Raw genomic sequence first — 19,453 nt, 5'->3', positions numbered from 1 at the left:
GAACAAAACTATAGAATTAATTTATCTGATTTCCCCAACAGTAAAAGTATATGTCACTGCCTGCTGTAAGACCACTCTCTCTCCCTTGATGAAAAGAAGGCAATGAGACGGTTTAACACATGGAGTAATTCTCATCTCTCAGTATAGGAGTGAGATAGTGGCCTTATGAATGAGGTGATTGGTGAGGGGCCTGCTCCATCACAGCTTCTTTCTGCTCCCCCCAGTCAGTCCATGGTTATGTCCACAAAAAACAGAATTCACAAATATGCCACATTCCCACCACAGGCTGCATATCTGCTGTCAGTTTTTGGTCATGTTTCTACAGGCTGGCTGATAGGGTGATCCACCGGGGAGGCTTTGTGTGTACATAGAAATGCCTTTTAACTTTGATCACCCTATAATGTGACACCACTGTCCTTTACAGCTGCATTCCATGGACTGGAATGGAGTTTTAGCCTCTGTCTTCATTTTGCATACACATGGCTGTAAGATAAGTGAAGAATTTTACCAGTGGTATTTATTGTCTATGTAGCAAGCAGGCTACAGTGTGTTTGTGTGAGCTGTCTGTCTGTTTTTAGACAGTAATTTCTTGTCAGTGTTGCAAATTGATGGCATGATCACTTCAGATAAATTCTTCATTCATCATAGACTAAGCATTACCGACTCAGACCTACCCTAAAACTATAATGAACAATTGACAGAGGCATGCTAAAACAGCTCTGATATTGCTGGTAATGGTGTAAAAGAAGGCTGACAGAGGAGCCGGTGCTCAGACAGGATTGAGGCTCAGATAGGTGCTATCGCCACAGCTGACTCCAGCTCAGCAGGAGGTCAGAGATGCATTTCTCCTCTTGATGGCAGATGAAGAGTCCCAAGGTTCACATCTTGTTTGTCTTCTGGAATTGAGATATTTAGATATTTAGCTCTGGTCTGAAGATACAGCAGATTGTGAAGTATAGTTATAATCATTCTGCTCTGTGTGCTTGTGTTGTGGATCTGGAGAATAAATGTACACTCTAGTCAACCACACACATTCACACTTACGGCCAGTTGAGAATCACTAATGAGTAACAAGAATGTGTTAAGGCTGTAGGAGGAAGACCAGTACCCAGCAGGTCTGCACTCTTGTAGTTTCTATATACACATAGTCGCTACACACAGAAACACAGATATAGCCCTTCCTCTTTCTGCTATACCTGGGTTTTCCGAAGATAGCAGCAGAGAGAGTCTGTGGGCACAGGTCCATACTCAAAGCATTAGTAAGATGGTGTAATTATTCTGTCTGTGAGTCCAAGGATCCAGACCTCATGGTTTTCATTGGCTTTGCTTTCTATTGACTCCATATACATATATTTCATATACATATATTTCATATACATATATTTCATTATTGGTACCTTTGACTCTACATACCTCATATTTATTTGTTCTCCTCTTATATATAAATTAATAATCGGCCTCTTCATCCTCCCTCTTTGACATCTGTGAGCCACGTAAACCTGAATAAATAGGTAGAGAACCACATCTGTATTATGTATAAAAATTCCAGGCAGGCTCTGTTGATTTTATATGAAGATGGCAAGATGAAAAGAGATCTGAGTGGCTTTGAAAAAGAGTTCATTGATGGGGCAAAGAAGTTAGGAGCTTCTGTCACAACTACCACTTAACTAGCTGCTGTTTCCATATCACTGATTAACAGTGTTGGGTAAGTTACTTTAAATTAGTAACTTAGTTAAAAGTAACTCAGTTACTTCAAGTTACTCGTTACTTTCAGAGTAACTAGTTACTAGGGAAAGTAACTTTGGTTTTACTCAGAATTCTCTTGTTAATGTGTTGCTTCCGTAACTCCCCGTAATCCCCAGCAAGATTGCCAGTCTTCTAGCTTGCTTACGTGCCACAAGTGCACTGTGCCACCTACCAAAGGAAAAAATAATGTGCACATTTCCACGAGAGAAATCCCACACCTGATTCTATCCTAGCCTGCTTTTTACATCCAACACAAAAACTGCAGTCGTGGTGCTTTTGATTGTACTCAGAACTCAGAAATTCTGCCTTCTGAACAGGAAGATGTAGATAACACCAGACTGCAGATGAGCTGCATACAGGGCTGGACTGGGACAAAAAAATCGTCCCGGGCATTTTGACTGACCGGCCCACCATTATAGGAAAAATCATAAAGCCTTTGAATGAAAATAAATGCTGTTGTGACAGTGATGTACACTGTTCTGATGGTATATATGTATCAATCTATCAATTGTTTGTTGTAAGACTCAGATAATTTTTTTTTTTTAAAAGTGAGACATTTTAAATGAGAATAAGAAAGTATTTCCTTGTGCCCCCCTTTCCCTTTTAATGCTCTGCATGGACCCCTGGCAACACTTTGCTAGATCCGCCCCTGCACAGTTACCAGCTGTCAGCTACATAGAAAAGGATCCTGGTGTTATTTGTCTCTCAGAAACAGTTCATAACTTCCCTTCAACTCATTCATGTGACCTAAAAGGTAAACCTGTTTCTCCATCACAGCTCTGATGATTCAGTAAGGACATCTCCTGGTTTCATCTTCATGTTTCCCTCTCACCACATAACCAAACCGATATCATGACCAGCAGGTTTACAGCTGTGGCTCCAGCCAACATCAGCTGATACTAGAAAGTAATATTAAATAAATTCTAACAACAGCTGATCAAGCTTAAAAGTGCTGCTGTTTTTTACCGCGACATCCGTTGGTTTCCTCTTTCTGGCGCAAAGTGGGCGATAAATAAACGAGAGAGAAAAGCCAATCAGCTGATCATTGATCAGTTTCATGATTGAAGTAGAAACAGGAGAGGGAGGGTGAGAGAATGAGAGAAGAAGAGGCAGCTGTGCAGCGTAAAGACGCAGAAAAACTCCAGCTTTGTGTCTTTTTCCATTCTAGCTGAAGTCCGGGACAAACTGTGTTCCTTTTCACCTCAATACGAAACGCGTAATATTTTCTCTGAATACGAGACGATTCTGTTTTTTACAGGACGGTTGGCAACTCTAATAATTAACCTTATGAACAAAATAAAGTTCAACATCAGTAACATAGCACCCACCCAGCTGTATAGAAACTCCGTCATGCTAGCTAGCACGCAGTACGAAAAAGTCAGCATAACGAAAATAAACTCCAGCTAAACTTGGTTCATATCTGACCCAGATGGACTGCAGGTTATAACTTCTTACCTGAAGTTCAGTTCACCTGACACTCTCGGACCAGTGGCCTCCCTTTTCCTTCATCCACCTGCTGGCTTCCACCACTTGCTAATGTTATTGAATCTGTGGAAGCTCCGCGATAGCCACCACACCAAGTAACGAATAACGAGCCTATCTAAATCCCAGTAAGGAGTAACGCGTTCCCGGTTTTGGCATAATAACTAGTTACCGTGCTCGTTATCACAATAATAACGTAGTTACTGTAACGCGTTACTTAATAACGCGTTAGTCCCAACACTGCTGATTAAAGTCTCATCTTTAAGGTAAGGGACAAACTTTAGAAAATAAGGTCAGAAATTATGGCTGACAGCACACCTTTGATGAGTGGAATACTCATGCAATAGTCTGCAACAAAGAACATCCAGGTAACATTCCTTTTGGTGGAGGAGAATGCCAAAACATGATGTGATCAAACTATCAGCAAGAATAATTAAATTAAATTTAGTGCTCTCAACGTTAATCTCGTTAAAATGACATTAATGCCATACAGCACTAACGCGTTAACAGCTAACCGCGCTAATGTGTTGACGCTGTGCAGCCCCATGCTCGGGGCGATCCGCGCTAACTCGCTAACAGAGATTTGCTGTGTTAATGTGGTTATGACGTTAACGTTATTTTAACGAGATTAATGCTGACAGCACTAATTAAATTTGATTCATGTAGTGCCATTTCCCAATAACAGTTGCTGCAAGGCATTTATAGTAGTTAGCAATCAAATCCGTATATGCAAGCACTTGAGACCAGTGGGAAGATGAAACCTCCATGAGGTTCCGGGAGGGACAGACAACTGTTGTGACCGGCTGGGGGTGAGGGGAACGAAAAGAGAGCAGAGGTAGAGAGGACAAAAGGCACACTATGGGAGACAGCCAAATTTGAATTATTACTAACGCTTGTTTAAACCTCTGAAAGTGTTGTATGAGGAAAGGAAGTGCATAACATAAAAAGCATTGGTCAAAGGCCTGTGGAACTCAGGTCTACCAGCTTCATATGATTCAAACCATCAGAGTTCCTTTAATATCTACTGTATGTTCCGATTTCTGTAGTACAATATTGTGTAATATTGTAATATTCTGTATAATAATATTGTATTGAATGATGCACTGAGGTCTAATAGGTGTGAGAAGGTCATTTGTAACCTTTACTAATGCTATTACTAATGCTGAAGCTCTTCAAATAAGCCATTGTTCTGCAGATGGTCACTCCGGTGTTTTATAATGACTGGTTAGAAACTGGCTTATAACTAGCTAAGACGCTTGGATCAAGTATTAAGTTAGAATTTTAAAGTAGTGGTTTAATTACCACTATCATAAAAACCTGTGGTGTTTAATCCACAGGCAATAATAAAGATAGATTGATCATACTTAAAAATGAATCATTATTTATTGGTAAGACTTCTTTGAACAGTGTTGTAGAAATAGCCTCTAATCAACATACTGATCATTTGGAGGAAGTAAACATAAACATTAATACAGAAAAAAGTCATTACGAGTTAATGGAATACTTGTTTCAACTGAGATCTGATTCTCTGTCAGTCTGGTTAGAGAGCTGACATGAGACCTGGGGTTGTTTCTGTTTTCCTCTATCAGTGATACATATTAAGTTATCTTTACATAGTGTTTTTTTTTTTTTTTTTGTAAATAGAATAACTGGCCAATTAAAGGTCTTCTGAATTAGTGAAATGTTAGTTCCTCTCCAGTTCACAAGGTGTGCATTTGTGAATTATACCTGCAAGTCAAGTGTCTCTGAATTGCAGTGAAGGAGATAAGTGTAGAAGAATTATCTCCTTAAACGTATAGTTTAGAGAAGTACTTCTTGTAGGAATGGAGTCCATCTATCAAGAAGAAATAGTTCTTTGTCAATTTCATATTGATGCATTTTATATTATAGTAGCAACTGCACCGCATAAACCACTCATTACAAATGTGAATGCACATTTGAGAGTTAATGATGCAGCATTGATCATCATGAAGTGATATGTCAGATGAGTCATCACTGACCACATTCTCAGTAAGTGGACAGTTGCGTATGTGTCGTACATCTAGGAGAATTTGAACAGATACAGTATCTTAGACTGTACTCTCCACCACAATCATGAAGACACCAAATGAGGAAATATACTTTAGTAAATCCTTTAATAGATGTAGGTACTCTTCCTCTTTGGTAGAGTTGTAGAAACTTTGATGCTGATGCATAAATGCATGCCGATGTGTATTGAAGTTGCCCAGTTCTGATACTGCATCTACTGTCTATTTATATAAAAACACATATATACTGAATGAAAATCTAAGGTCAGTGAATGCAAATGATCTGCTAAAATCCAATGATTAATTCATATTTAATGATTGAATGTCTAATGTATGCAAGTGGCAACCACATGGGTAATAAAAGGCTGAAACCTCCTAATTACCCCTTCACCATTTCATTAATTAACCATAGCATTAGTTCAGGCAGCCCACACAGAAATAAATTGATCTTAATCCCAGCAACTGATAGCTTTGCTGATACCCTTCTACATAATTGACTAGCTGCAAGCCACTTTGCAACCTTCATCTTGGGATTGTTTCTTCTAATGACAGTAAAAATAATTAAACCAGGCTTAAGGTAACTTTGTTAATATAGTTCTTTCAGTGCTACATCTCTTGACGATGTTGCTTGATAATGAGATTCCTACTCCAAAATGCATAATTTTGAAGTCTTGGCAAGAACGAATGTTGCTGAAAATTCTTATTCAGTCAGCTTTAAAACAGATACTATGATCACAAGCAAGACTTTTCCTGGTGTTATAATGTGATATGTGCATAATGTATGCTCACTGTCAAGAAATTAATTCTCTGATCGCCAGGGTGTCATGGCAGATAAGTCACACAGAAGCTGAATTTGTATGTAATCGTGTATTCCCACCGTGGTTGTTTTCTTTTCAAATTAATCATTGTTTCAAGGCACAAAAATTTGCCAGACCTTCTGCATGACTGCTGGCAGCAGGCCACTTCCTCTCTTTCCATCTGTTCTATGCAGTGGTCAGATCATCACAAATATGTGAGCTCTCTTCTCTTACCAATTCAGATTCAGAACATTTCCACCAGAGCACAGACAGAGTGGGAAGAAAGGATTTAGTGGGCTGGATGGCCCATGTTCCTGGTGCTCTGCTCACTGGGGAATGTAAAGCAGGAGTCAGCCTAATCTCCAGCGCTTATGAGAGACTGGCTTCTATCTGCCTGTCTGCCACTTCTTTATCTGTGTGTTGCATTACAGCCTGTCAGGCCCTATCTGGCTAACCCTAACTCTGCTACTTCTGGGTTCAGGCCCAGGGACAGTGGGGTAGAATAAACAAGCTCAGAAGTAAGACTGGACAGTACTTGTAATGGTATATTATAATCTGTCATTGCAATGCTATTTAATTAAATCATGTTAATGGTTTTAGTTTTACAGTAAATATTTGCTTGGGAATTGTAATGAACAACAAAGAAACATCACTTATATACAAAGCGCCTGCTGATTTTAATGACATGTAAAATGGTTAAGATAAAACTTTGTCACTTTGTTCATTATCTGTGATTAGAATGCTTAGTTTTCTTTCTTTTTATCTTTTAAATATTGATTTTTATTATCATCCTTGCCATCCCATCCCAACAACAGACTGTTCTCTCTGTTGAGGTCAGGAAAGTGATTCCGCTCCCTGAAGACCAACACAGAGAGACTGAGGAGGAGCTTCTTCCCGCAGGCGATACGGTCTCTCAATCACACCACCACACAGTACTGACCCACACATACAGTTCTTACACACACACTGGACATTCTGGACATTGTTTTCACTTCATCACTTAAATCACTTTAAGCATATTTGCACTGCAGAAGACATAATGTGGATTGCACAACACTGGACATTATATTCTTAATTTCCAGTTAATACTTGTACAGCTGCTGTTATTGTGTATATATTTATTTATATTTCTTCATACATTCTTATATAGTTCTATACTGTGTATTGTGTATTTTGTTGTACAGTTATTTTATTTTCAACTTTAATTTATATATTTTATCTTATTCTTTCCCAGTTAAATTTACCCTTCATTCTAATTTGTTGTTGTACAGTTATTTCATTTTTAACCTTAATTTATATTTTATTCCTTCCTAGTTAAATTTACCCTTTTTAATTTTTCATATTTATTTCCTATCTTATTCATAGCCTTTTCCTTTTTTTTTTTCTTTAGGTCACGAGCAGTTGTCTAAGCATTTCACTGCATATCGTACTGTGTATGCACTGAAAAAAATATGTTGTTGGATTTACTTAATTCAATGGTGGACATTTGTTGCACACAGATGTTTTGCTTTGGCAGCAACTTAAACAATTGAGTTAAATTAACACAATTTATTCATGTTCAATAAACCTGTGCAATTTGTGTTGATAAAATGTGACTTAAACATGTTTTGATGAAGTAATTTGAGCTCTTGAAATATTTTAATCCTTCACAATTTTCTCACTTTATCCCAACACCATTCAATAACTTTTACCCAATACTACTTGGTCACTTAAATACTACATGTTATCTTCAAATTACATTTTGCTATTATATTCTAGTATCAAATACACAATTTTCAAATGGAGGCCTTATAACAGATTATATTGTTCTCTTCCAAGATGGTTGCTGGCATCCACCAGTAACCTTTCAAAACAAAATGTCTAATTTCACTGCATTGACAGTAGGTAAAGAATTAAACTGACATTACTCCACTACTGAATCTATATAAACCAACAGTTAAATAATGTCAGTTCTTCCGTGTTCTCTGGAATCAATCACAGCAAAGAAATTAGACTCTTTCTTTTGAAAAATGTTGGGAAAGAACAATACAAAACATTCTATTTAAGGCCTCTGACGTCAAGATTCAGTTAAACAACAATTATAACTAAACAATTTGAGGTAATGTTAGTTTCCATTAACATTAAATTAGGTTACTGAATTGGCAAACACCTTCCTATTAACATTACCCATTTTACCCCAATAACTAAAGAAATTAGCACTTGCAGGTCAAAACCTTTATTCAAGAGATGCAAAAATAACATTGATACAGTGACTGTCAAAAATTACGGCACTGATCATACTGTGACATCTTGGTTCAAAACAGCAAGCTTAGAAATATTCAACGTTCCTTACTTCAACTGAATGAAACTGAAAATACCATTTCACACGGCCCATATGGGATATTTAGACTGCATAACTGTTCATGCTACATCTCTTCACTAGTAAAAGAAAGAAAAAATACAAAGAGAAATTTAAAAATGCTGCCAAACAGACAGAGAACTTGTACAGAGCAAAAGGAAAAACAAACAACAACAACAACAAAAAAACGGCTCGTCCTCATGGCAGTTGCAGTGTATATAAAAATGAACCCTGCGATCTGTTCCTGGAATTGAGCTTCAAAAATGCAGCAGAACAAGTGTGAGATTTAAATGTCTTCTCACCTAGAGCTGGTCACCTCACATGCATAACAGTGAGCTTCGTTGCAGGAGCAGTTTTGTCTTAGTTGTGAGCTTTTCTTGAGAGCTGAGTTGCTTCCAACTCCATTACCACCCTTTGAATCACCTCAAAAGTGTAGCAGAGTTGTGATGGGTAACTCATATTGAAGGAATAAAAAAGGTCCAAACAGCATGGCTACTGCAAAGGTCACGTTATCCAGATCTTGAAGAACTACTATACCCTCGATGATGATGCCAACGTCAGAAAAGTCATTGCCTGGTGCATCCTCTGGAGACAGATGTTCATTGTGGTTTTCTCAATCTGTGCAGTGGCCTCAGTCAAGTCCTGGTTAAACACAAAACATTTCTTTAAGATTCCTTTTTAAACTCATCTCTTTTGAATCTACCAGTTCTAATGTTAGAGTAATTTAAACCAATGCAAGCAACATAGTAAATAGCTATAGCCAAAGAGTGGCCTGCCATGCTGCCATTCATGGTCTAACAGAGTTTCTAAGAGAGGGTGAAAAACATAATTTCAAATGCTTTACATTAGTTTTTCTTAGAAAGACACCGGCCCATCAGAAATCCAGGTTTTGTCACTCAGAAGATGTTAGAATTTAGACTTTCAGCCCCACAATTTGGTTAGCTGTTGGTCTTTTTTTTTTTCAAACAAAAGCTAATGTAAATATTGGTGGGATTTTCCTTTGTTCACTAGAATGACAAATTTAAAGTTTTTTCACACTGATGTGACCCCTAATACAGGGGTGGGGCCTCAAGGGCCGGCGGCTGAGTTCACTACCAGGCCTCATGTGAACTTCAAATTATTAAAGAGGACTACTGGTCCTAACTGGTCCAATGAGGATCAAGTGGATAACTAAATGCATTTTAAAATGTTGCAAAGCCACAATCTACTCATAAAACACTCACCATGAACTCCTGCACCAAGATGTTGCAATTGTCTTTCACACAGATGCGGAGCACTTTGATGAGACTCCCTTTGAGCATTAATGTCATCCTAAAGTATTATAACAAAGAAAACAGAGATTTGTGAACTTTTCAGTAGCACAGAAGAAAATGATCCCAGACCAAAACTTAAACCAGTCAACATGCAACACCAGCATCTACAAAGCAATATCAAAAGTTCCTGTTTGACATCAACTTTATGGATATATAGTTTCCAGAACATTTATTTTTTTAAAAAGATCAATTTTTCTCAGTGGGCCAGTAAATGCATGACGAAAATTATGGCATCCTTTCGGTGGAATCAGTACTCACAGGTAATAGTTGACTGTTTCAATGGATGCAGCATAAAAATCTTTTACTGACCTAATGCAATACATATACACTTTGTAGTTAAAGAATTTTAAAGTTCTTACTGTCATCATGGCAGCTACATCCTTTAGCTTTGTGCCCTGTTCCCCCGATCACTTTGCAAACACTTTCAGCAGACTGTCAGAGAGAAACTCAGCTCCGTCAGAAACCTGTAAAGGCATGGTTGGGATGCACTGGAATGCTGCATTTCATCTGAAATGACATAAAATTATTTTGAAATAACAGCAGGCACTGTGCTTGGTTAATAATCAGTAATGTTTTGTTGAATAAAAACTGTGTTTCCAGATCTTATGGGATTAAAAAAATCCAAAGATGTTTATTTCTGATTTGCAACCCAAGAACCCACAAGTTACAACCTCATTTTAGTTCAAGTGTGCATTAATGTGAGTCCAGTAATCACCTTTCTGACAATACATACAGGTATAAGTCAAACCTATGGCAGATTTTGGATTTCTCAGTTGTATTAATAGGGTGGTCTATTTGAGTATGCATGCACCTAATAATTATAAAAAACCTATTATAATTAAGTTACAGAAACCTTAAGCGAAAATAGAATATACTTTCTTACCATAACACCTTGAACCCACAATCCATCAGCTGACTCCTGGTGAAATGCAGAATAGATGTGGTCTCTCAATGTGCATCAACAAAAACAAAAACAAAAACAAAAGGACAGCAGGTGAGGGCAGGAGGGGTAGGGATGTAAGCTAGCATAATACCGCTGATGATATTAGCTAAAGCTGTTCAATGTCCAAAATCTCACTAACACCACGGTGCAGTAAATACACAATGTAACTGAAGAGTCAGTTGACAAATCTATTCACACAGAAAACCAAATTATGTTATGAGTGCCTCGTAATTAGGTTTAATGTGATATTACGGCTCTTGTGCCAAAGACAAATTCAAATGAAAAAGCGCCAATTCTTTGATAACAGATAAAACAGCAAATAAGCTAACGGCTCTTTTTTAGCATGTTACATGGCGGCACTTTAGACGTTTAACTACATTTGGCTGAAATATGGTAAATATTAATTCAAAAAATCAAGACATACCAAAAAACGTAGAGTTGGCTGCTCGACTTGACTGAGATGGATGCATTTTTTAAACCACGATCCAAAGCCCGCGAGATGAAATCACGCGTGGTTTCACGAGATTTAACGTTGCTATCTTATTGACTTACTTCACCTGAACATGATATAAACAATTTAATACACCCTTTCTGCATATCATGTAGTTTTTACACTATATAGTTACATTTATCTTTAAAACATGAGGCAATTGTGTTAAATACATGCAAGATGCTTACATAAATCCAAGAGATGGCCAGTCCCTTTTTTTCAGTGTGACTGTGTACGTGACAAATAAAATTTGAATTTGAATTTGAATTTGTCTTACCCTTTTTCAAATGTCTCCTATGTTCTTCGTCTTCCCCTGCTCGTTGTCATGTTGGACCCTCAAAATTGCCTATGTCTTCTGTTTCAAGTTCTGTTCCTAGTCTTACCAGTTAGTTGTCTGTTTTGAGTTGCCAGCAATAAAGCTGAGTTCTTTAAGTTTACTTTTGCCTCCATGAGTCCTGCACTTGGGTCCTTCATCCTGCCTGCCTGCACACAGCCATGACAGAATTTTTGTGCTGTTCTGAATCTTTGCTTGTATAGTTTTCCCTTGCTGGATTATTCCATTTTAAATGGTTTCTGTTTTCTTTTGGATGCTATTATTTCCTTGGATATCCCTTTCTTAGCTTTTGTTTATAGCATAATTCTAATGTTTTCTACCTACCTGGTAGTCCCTCTTCTCTTCATCATGAAGTCCTGGTTATTGCTAAGATTTTTTTTTCCTCCTATGAGAAATTTATATATTAGTGTGACCTGTATTGCATGTGTCTGTCATATTGTATTCCTCTTTTTTTTTTCTTCCAACATTGTGGACTTTGACTTTCCCCTTATCTGACATCCAACAATAGTGTTCACTATGTTGTGTGGACTAAAAAGCCTTCTCAGGTAAATGTGCAGTTTTAAGGTTTTCAATAAACTGGAAGAAGAAGATTTATTTATGTTAAGGAAGTTAAATTTCCTTGTACTATTAGAAGGCTTGCTCAACTTCACGCAACTCCAGAGCTGCTTGCCTGCTCTGTGCTGAGTACTGTGGTACCTTGTAATGCTGAACAAATTGCTGTTACTTGCCATTACTCTACTTAATCTCCTGCAGATTGAATCTTTTTTGTCCAAACAATGATGAAGAGTTAAATAGGGTGTGAAACATCTTCCTCTACAGTCCCATAAAAGGCCAATTTACACAGACCATTTACTTGTGGTTCAATCGCATAACACGGAGTCTCCCAGCCAGCTGTCACCCAGGCTGCAGGCAAACATATATCCAATGAAAACATGCTTTTCAGGGCTTGTGTGTGGATATGTGTTGGTGTTTTGCTGCTAATGCAGTTCTGCTCGTGTATTTGTGAGGATTTCTATGCCCACAATTAGCTCTCGTAGTCTCCAGAATGGAGGAATTGATCCACATGGGCTGTCTTTCCCATCTCAAAGGTCAAACAGCACAAACACAGGCCACATGAGATGAGCTAAACAAGCATTGAATGGTGATTATGTGTGCTAGTGCGTATGTTGGAGAACACAGTTATTGATTTATGTCTATGTACAGATGAGCCTGTGAGTACTCAGCAGACAGTGCTCTCATAAAATTTGTTTACTCATAAATAGTGGAGTGAATAAAACTTGCTTTAAAGAAACAACAAAAGTTAAAATGCTGAGAACAGTTAATTAATACTATGGAAGATGACAATGAAATAAACCCTTTTTTTCTAGCTGCTTACATTCCCAGGTAAAAAAATAATATAAGAATTACATTTAGAAATTCTAATAATAGGATGTTTTTTTAATTATGCATTTTGAGACAAACGTGGGAATGTTGAGAATTAAGTGAAATTTTCAAATTATTTCCTCCTGTACAGGAATTAAACCCAATAATCGAGTGATGGTAATGCATCATACAAAGCAAAAGTAACAGATGAATCAAGTGCCTGGGGGCATTGCTAAGATGGCTTCTGAGTGGCATGGCATGATTCTTTAAGAGAATACGCAAAACAGCTCCACAACTTCAGGATCAAACAGTTTGCGTCTTATTATAAAACATACCTTCTAGGACACATCCTTGCATCTGTCCATTAACAGCTACTGCAGTTTGCACAAATGCGAACACCCCTTTCAAGGTTTTGTGGATTTTAGTTCTCAGGTTTATCAAATTTCTAAATCTATTTAAAGACTAAATATTTATTACCATTCTGAGTGTATGTGCTAAAAGAGAATTTCTGTATCATGTACTAATGGAAGTTTAATCTTTAGCTCTTATACAGTCAGTGTGGGCAGAATCTAAAGGTCACTAATGAATATTTCTTTGATGTTGATGTTGTGGTTAACAGGACAGCAACTTACAGGATAGTGAATATGAAAACTTTAGTTGTCTATAGAACGAGTCAGTCACTTTGTAGTAATGTTTGGAATCTCAATTCTAAATCATCCACTATAAACTGGGCTACAAATCTGTAGCACATGAAAAAATTGTACATACGGTAAAAATATATATACAAGTTTTAAGAACAACATATGCTTCATTCAGATGTCTTTTTCTGGCAGTGATACATTTCCATATTTCATATTTCAGAAAGAAAATACTATATCACATATTGCATCTGTTACAACAACATCATAGTAAAAGAGTCCAGCCTACCAGCAATTCCTTCCTTCCACCAATTAAAAACACTGAGTCCACCATAAAATAAAAAACACAGCAGTTAAAGTCCTATATCACACAAGAATGGGACAACATTCCTCTCCAAAAAGTCCAGCAGCTGCTCTCCTTAGTTCCCAGTTGTTTATGAATGGGTGCTAAAAGAGATAACTAAAAAGGGCTCGTCCTAACTTTTACCAGTTTAAAATTTGGATCTGTTTTATACTTTATTGTGAATTCTATTTTTATCTACAATTGGCAAAAAATGGGATGCCAGTTGTATAGAATTGGGTTTGTATTAATGTAATAAATTCATATACCAAAAATCAGTCACAGATTTGTTGTGGCCTAAGACTTGCACAGGTGGGACAATTTACCCAAGTGGGACTGAGATACGATGCCCATTTTCTGTATCCGTCTGCTACCCCTCTAAGCTCCAGTGTGCTTACATAAACATGACAGTAGGGATATTGTACTGTAATACTGTAGAAAGAGATCATAATAAAAGTGTCAAGAATGTGTTTTGCTATCTTTTACAGCTTACACTGATGTACTTAACAACATGTAACCACTGAGGGTGTGAACCAATAGTGATGACTTGCCACCTATAGGAAACAGGAAAGTCCTGTTTGATGGACCTTACATAAAAGTTAAGTGGTACACACTTCAATGTTTAGTTTCTTCCAGCAACAGCAAGACTTGGTAGCTGACTACAGTAGTTATATAAACCATAAACACTCTGTACGTTGCACATTTCCTAAAGACAACCGCTGTGAACATAGATATATTATACTGACATTCACACTCTGACAGATGCATCAGAGAGCAACTTGGGGTTAGTATCCTGCTGAAGGATATTTAGCATGCAGACTGGGGGAGCCAGGGATCAAACCAACAATCTTCCGATCAGCAGCTCTACCTCCTAAGCTACCGCCGTATAGACATGCACAACTAAACAAGCACAATATACTCTCAGACACATAACACAGTGTCATTATTTACTTAATAAACACTACTGTGAATCAAACCACTCACTTCAGAACCTGTGTGTGAAAAACTAATTACACCTCTTGATTCAACAGCCTGTCGAACCACCCACAGCAGCACTAACTTCAAGTAATCATTTTCTGTATGACTTTGACAACCTCGGACATCTTTGTATAGAAATTTTGGCGCACTATTCTTTACAATATTGCTTCAGTTCATTGAGGTTTTCAGGTATTTGTTTATGCACAGCTCTCCAAAGGTCCCACCAAAGCAGATTAGTCAGGTTTTCTGGACTTTGGGCGATTGCAACACTTTTAATCTTTTCTTTTTCAGCCATTCACTTAAAGATTTGGTGTGCTTGTGATCATTGTCCTGTTGCATAATGCAATTTCAGCCAAGATTTACTGCTTTCCTTATGGAAGCAGTAAAGGATTAGTTTGTGTTTTTATACCTGTGGCAACTCCATCTGGGCTCAGACACTAGACTTCTGTTTTCATTGCAGCAGCACTCCTTTTCCTGGCATAGCCATTTTGGCTCTTCTTGCTGGTGATGGCTAGATAGGAGCCCAATGCTTCATCGGTTTTCAGCTGAATTAGTAGGTGGGTTGATCATTTCTCCATAGCAGAACTTCTTTGACCACTGTCATGCTGTCTAAATCAACCAGCAACTGTTTCTGACGACTGTTGTCATCAGGCTCCTTATTTCCAGTATTTAGTTCATACAGCAATGCCAGTTCTGTTTCCCACAAGTAGCCAGCTGGACACATTGACATCCATGCCCAGTTCCAGGCCAGCAAACCTTTTATCCATTTAAAAGTTCACAATAGGCTGAGATCCTTTCACCTGTTACCAGATAAAACTGTAAGAATTGAGTGCCAGCTGCCAGTGAAACTGCTATTAGATGGTTTAATTAGTCTTTTGGCCCTGATTGTCACGGTCTGCAGAGACAGGCCGTGCGGTGGTGTGTGTGATGGACCCAGGTGCATACACAAGTGAGTAGACGGGGGTGGACTTAACAGAAAGCGAGCCTTTATTATGGCTGAAGACAAAGTGCACAAACAAAGCAGGGATGGCGTGACTAGACTATAACTAAACTGGGAAAACTAATACTGCGACAAACTAAGAAAACTCAGACTATGATGATCACTGCAAGGACTGACCGTGAAAACATGGAGGTGAGAACACAGACGACGCGACACAGACTACATGAAACACAGAGACTAAATACACAAGAGGGATGATCAGGGGAAGTGGCCACACATGGGAACACAGCTGACACAGATAAACATAACAAGACATGGCAGGAGTAAACAACACTGACGGGAGACTGTCAAAGTAAAACAGGAAGTACACAGAGGTGCAAACAGGAGGAGAGAGAGAGCACGGGCATAGTGGGCTGGGGAAACATGGAATGAAACACGAGGGGAGATGAGGGCTCACAGATACATAGAGGGGCACACAGGGGATAAGAGTCACAAGGGGAAGTCAAATAAGGAACAACATAACAGGACAACTCAGGAAACATGACCTAAATAAGGAACGAAATACGAGAATACAAAAAACTAAGAATACTGGGCCCACATGGCCCAGGACCATGACACCACCCCCCCCTAAAGGGCTGGCTCCCGACAGCCCAAACCCGAGAAACAAAAACAAAAACAGAAAACAACCCACCCAGGGCGGGAGGCGGGGGACCAGGACGGAGGGACCAGAACGGGAAACAAAATAAACAACAGAAAACACGGGAGCACACGACCATAGTCAAAATAAAGTTCAGGGGGCCGACCCAGAGCCCACAGGCACAAGAGTTCACGAGTCACACGGTCGGGGGGCCGACCAGGCGGGTGGCACAGGTGGCAGAGCTGGTCCGGAGGCCGGCCGTGCGGAAGGCAGCGGCGGCGGCGGCGAAGGAGACGACGGAGCAGTTCAGGGGGCCGGCCGCGCGGAAGGCAGCGGCGGCGGAAGAGCAGTTCAGGGGGCCGGCCGCGCGGAAGGCGGCGGCGGAGCAGTTCAGGGGGCCGGCCGCGCGGAAGGCGGCGGCGGCGGCGGAGCAGTTCAGGGGGCCGGCAGTGCGCAAGGCGGCGGCGAAGCAGTTCAGGGGGCCGGCAGTGCGCAAGGCGGCGGCGAAGCAGTTCAGGGGGCCGGCAGTGCGCAAGGCGGCGGCGAAGCAGTGTCAGGCGTACTGGCCAAGGCCCGGTGGGCACGGGACCAGTCGAGGCGGGACCAGACGAAGCACAGGCTGAGGCAGACGAAGCACAGGCTGAGGCAGACGAAGACGAGGACTCTGAGGCTGAAGCCGGACCAGGCGAAGCAGGAGCCGAAGCCGGGCCAGGCGAAGCAGGAGCCGAAGCCGGGCCAGGCGAAGCAGGAGCCGAAGCCGGGCCAGGCGAAGCAGGAGCAGAAGCCGAAGCCGGACCAGGCGACGGCGAAGCAGGCGCAGGGGCCGGACCAGGCGACGGCGGGGCCGGTCCAGGTGAAGCACAGGCAGAAGCTGGACCAGGCGACGACGAGGCGGCCGCAGGTGGCGGCTGAACGGGCCCCTCGGACCCTCCAGCGGAGACAGGAGGCTGAACGGGCCCCTCGGACCCTCCAGCGGAGACAGGAGGCTGAACGGGCCCCTCGGACCCTCCAGCTGACATGGTGTGAGGCTGAACGGGCCCCTCGGACCCTCCAGCTGACATGGTGTGAGGCTGAACGGGCTCCTCGGGCCCTCCAGCTGACATGGTGTGAGGCTGAACGGGCTCCTCGGGCCCTCCAGCTGACATGGTGTGAGGCTGAACGGGCTCCTCGGGCCCTCCAGCTGGAAGAGACGGCTGAAGCAGAAGGCAGTCTGAGGCGGAGAGAAAGCTCACGCCATTCCTAGAAGGCTGAGAAGCAGCCTGTACAGCTGACGTGGAAGGAAGCTGAACGGGCTCCTCGGGCTCTCCAGCTGGAAGAGACGGCTGAAGCAGAAGGCAGTCTGAGGCGGAGAGAAAGCTCACGCCATTCCTAGAAGGCTGAGAAGCAGCCTGTACGGCCGACGTGGAAGGGAGCTGAACGGGCCCCTCGGGCCCTCCAGCGGAGACAGGAGGCTGAACGGGCCCCTCGGGCCCTCCAGCGGAGACAGGAGGCTGAACGGGCCCCTCGGGCCCTCCAGCGGAGACAGGAGGCTGAACGGGCCCCTCGGACCCTCCAGCTGACGAGACATGAGGCTGGACGCATTCACCTGACATCTTACAGTTAACAGTCCAGAAGCAAACAGGTGTCAGATGTCCTGAGGCACAGACCAGCTCATTCACTTCAAGACTCATGTAGGCTGACATAACAGGCTCCAAAACAGAAAGTCCTGCTTCTATATTCCTCCCTTCAGTCTCGAGCAATGACAGGGCTTGACGGCCCAGATAAGCCGGGTCAGCCACAGGGAAAACAAGGACTACAACACTCCCCAGAAAAACACGACTTAAGCCTTCACGGATAAACTCCTGGGCAAACATGAAATGTTCAGGAATGAATCTGGGCGATGAGAACTGACTAGCAAGATGGCGGTAAGGGTTATAGTGACTAGGAACCATGCGTGAGGTGGACTGTAACTCAAGGGTGTTATGTAGTGTGTATGGTGAAATGGGTACGGCTAATGCTGTGCTAGCATTCCTAGCTGAGACGGGTGATGTTACACAGTTCATGTTACCCTGATTTGACTCCATGTCGTCATCTTTAAGTTCCAACGTGAGTTCATGATCCGCGTTCTCAGTTTTCAGTTCATTGGGAATAGGAGCAGCATGCAAAACAGGATTACACATCATCTCACACTCAGTACTTTTACACTTTACGTCATGACCCTCCTTTAAATAATCCTTATGTGCTAAGGAAGCACAGGGGCCTACTTTAAGTAGCTCGTTGGTGAGCGGAGCGGGCTCGGGAAGGGAGGCATTAGCCACAGGTAACTCAGTCCTAGATGGAACCCCAGGCACATTAAATGACACAGAAGAAAACACTTCCACCCCACTCCCCACACAAGCAACATCACGGCCTGTGGAACTCTCTTTCAACCCAAGTGTAGTGTCAGGGGCCCCTACAAGATCACTAGGCCTGTCCAAGATCCTCTCTGAAACAAATGCACTTGGCTGTGACTTGGTTAGCAGAGCGGGTAATTCTGAAACAGTGACTTTATTTTCGCAAACAGAAACACACGAAACAGGGGATTCCCCGGTCAGCTTAGAGGCTGGACAGTTAAACACCTGTTCGGGTGGCGGTGACAAGAACGCCGGCTGTGACTCCCCAGTGTTGGAACTCACAGTCTGAGTGGGTCTTACTCCCTGTTCGTGGAAGCCAGACGAACAGACCACACCATTCCCAGTACCAGAGTCAGCCATTTCCACACTATGTGTCTCTGTTAAATTTGACCCGTGGCTCTGTAATTCTGAGTCTAATTCATCTTCTACGGCTTCAATGGAGGCTGGAGATGACAGGTTGCACTCACTCACCTCCGGTCGTCGCGCGATGCGGTGGCGACGCGAACGCCGTTTCCTCTTGGCCGTGAGCCCCGTTAACGTGGAAAGTGGAGCCTCTTGCGGCGTCGCAGAGGCTGAGGAGGCGAGGGTTGGCGGAGCATCAGGCGGGAGCTCCTGGCAACTCCGGGGGCCCCCAAAGGCCAGGCGTGTCCCGCGGAAAATCTCACCGTAGTGAGGAGCGAGCCCTGGCTTCCCCCGTAGCTCCTCCTCCAGTTGCG

The 19,453-nt window shown here is 41.7% G+C and overlaps 1 protein-coding gene and 1 long non-coding RNA gene across 4 annotated transcripts in view; both read right to left on the bottom strand.

Annotated features, from left to right (window-relative positions):
- The window catches only part of gata5 (GATA binding protein 5), a 70,478-nt gene that overhangs the window by 20,315 nt on the left and 30,710 nt on the right, over positions 1-19,453 (bottom strand). The gene's annotated exons all lie outside the window — the stretch shown is intronic.
- LOC309697246 lies at positions 8,252-11,359 on the bottom strand. Of its 3 annotated transcripts, none has more exons than XR_014273776.1 (5): positions 11,325-11,359; positions 10,587-11,203; positions 10,063-10,210; positions 9,614-9,701; positions 8,252-9,032 (listed from the first exon to the last, which is right to left on the bottom strand). It is a non-coding gene; the product is annotated as an uncharacterized lncRNA (long non-coding RNA). The 3 variants fall into 3 exon arrangements; XR_014273778.1 differs by having other exon boundaries at positions 10,587-10,650; positions 11,071-11,353; XR_014273777.1 differs by having other exon boundaries at positions 10,587-11,353.

This window comes from Aulonocara stuartgranti (assembly GCF_965226115.1).
Source record: "Aulonocara stuartgranti genome assembly, chromosome: 20".
Taxonomy (NCBI): domain Eukaryota; kingdom Metazoa; phylum Chordata; class Actinopteri; order Cichliformes; family Cichlidae; genus Aulonocara; species Aulonocara stuartgranti.
Note: the sequence above shows the minus strand (reverse complement) of the source record. Positions and strands in the feature narration are given on the sequence as shown.